General features: G+C 43.4%; 1 non-coding gene across 1 annotated transcript; it reads right to left on the bottom strand.

Annotated features, from left to right (window-relative positions):
• Nucleotides 1-228: 228 nt before the first annotated feature.
• On the bottom strand, nt 229-335 carry LOC121031143 (U6 spliceosomal RNA). The gene has a single exon (XR_005790576.1). It is a non-coding gene; the product is annotated as a U6 spliceosomal RNA (small nuclear RNA).
• Between the last annotated feature and the right edge of the window lie 1,534 nt (nt 336-1,869).

Genomic DNA, 1,869 nt, shown 5'->3' with positions numbered 1-1,869 from the left:
GAACACTTTTGAAGGTGAAAGGGAGCGTTAACTGGAATGGGGTGGAGACAGAACAATATATATAATCTGAGACTATCTTGAACAAACCACCAGAATGTTTGGTCACTCCAGACACACTATGTAGTTGATTTATTTATTGTGCTGCTTGCTTATTGGCTGTCCCTCAACCTAAACAAAGCTCCATGGGAGCAAAGGGGCAGAGCTTTTGGTCTGTTTTTGTTTTGTTTTTTTAACATGGGATGTTTTACAAATTTGCGTGTCATCCTTGTGCAGGGACCACACCAATTTTCTGTGTATTGTTTTAGTTTTAGTGTACATGCTGCCAAAGTGAGCATGCTTTTTGTCTGTTTCTATCTATTGGCTTATTGGTGCATCCCAAGGCCTAGAACAGCGCTTGGCACATAGGAAGTGTTTGATCAAGATTCACTGAATGGATGAATACAAGAATGAATGGACAAATACACTGAATGAATAATATATGAAATTCATTTTGGGACACGTTATATAAATGTGGAAGGGTGTTCTAAGCTAAGTCATAAGGCTGAGTCTTTGCCATACCCATGGCACTTTGTTGCATGTTCTCCGCATAGTAAGAATATGCTAAATGTTTCCTGATTAAATGAATATTTAGTTTGGGGGCGCCTGGGTGGCGCAGTCGGTTAAGCGTCCGACTTCAGCCAGGTCACGATCTCCCGGTCCGTGAGTTTGAGCCCCGCGTCAGGCTCTGGGCTGATGGCTCAGAGCCTGGAGCCTGTTTCCAATTCTGTGTCTCCCTCTCTCTCTGCCCCTCCCCCGTTCATGCTCTGTCTCTCTCTGTCCCAAAAATAAATAAAAAAATGTTGAAAAAAAATTATTTTTAAAAAAATGAATATTTAGTTTGGATTCTGGTAAATTCTCAGAACACCCATCCCTGTTAAAAAAAATTTTTTTAATGTTTATTTGCTTTTGAGAGAGAGAGAGAGAGAGAGTGTGTGTGTGTGTGCCCTCACACATGTGCACGCATGTGTGAGTGGGGGAGGGGCAGCGAGAGAGGGAGACACAGAATCCCAAGCAGGCTCCAGGCTCTGAGCTGTCAGCACAGAGCCTGACACGGGGCTTGAACTCACGAACCATGAGATCATGACCTGAACCGAAGTTGGACGCTTAACTGATGAACCACCCAGGTGCCCACCCATCCCTGTTAAAATGAGTAATTCAAAATATATTACAAAATCTAACACTAATGCTATTTTAGCTGATGTCCTATTTTCCTTCTGTTAAACAAAATTCAGCTGAGCAAATGTGAAGATCTAATTGGCTTTATTCAACAATTCATGAGTCAGGCAGTATACCATCTAGCAGATAGAAGGGAGCTCATAGGGTGCTTGACTGGTGCAATCAGTGGAATGTGCAACTCTTTTTAAAAAAAAATTTTTTTTTCAACGTTTATTTTTATTTTTGGGACAGAGAGAGACAGAGCATGAACGGGGGAGGGGCAGAGAGAGAGGGAGACACAGAATCGGAAACAGGCTCCAGGCTCCGAGCCATCAGCCCAGAGCCCGACGCGGGGCTCGAACTCACGGACCGCGAGATCGTAACCTGGCTGAAGTCGGACGCTTAACCGACTGCGCCACCCAGGCACCCCACGGAATGTGCAACTCTTAATATCTTGAACCCCACATTGGGTGTAGAGATTACTTAAAAAATAAAAAATCTTAAACAAAAACAAACAAGAAAAAGAAAGGAGCTCCAGGGAGCTGTACAAAATGGAAGACTTTTATAGGCAGAAGGAGGTGGGGCAAGAGAGTTATTCTAGCAAAGAATGGATTATTTCAGGCAAAGTCACCTTCCTTTGGAGGAAGGCTGGGGTCTATTAGGCAGATTACCTCA

The sequence above is a fragment of the Herpailurus yagouaroundi genome, unplaced genomic scaffold (genome assembly GCF_014898765.1).
Source record: "Herpailurus yagouaroundi ecotype Mexico unplaced genomic scaffold, PumYag 140, whole genome shotgun sequence".
Classification (NCBI taxonomy): domain Eukaryota; kingdom Metazoa; phylum Chordata; class Mammalia; order Carnivora; family Felidae; genus Herpailurus; species Herpailurus yagouaroundi.
This window is presented reverse-complemented; position numbering and strand designations above follow the sequence as displayed.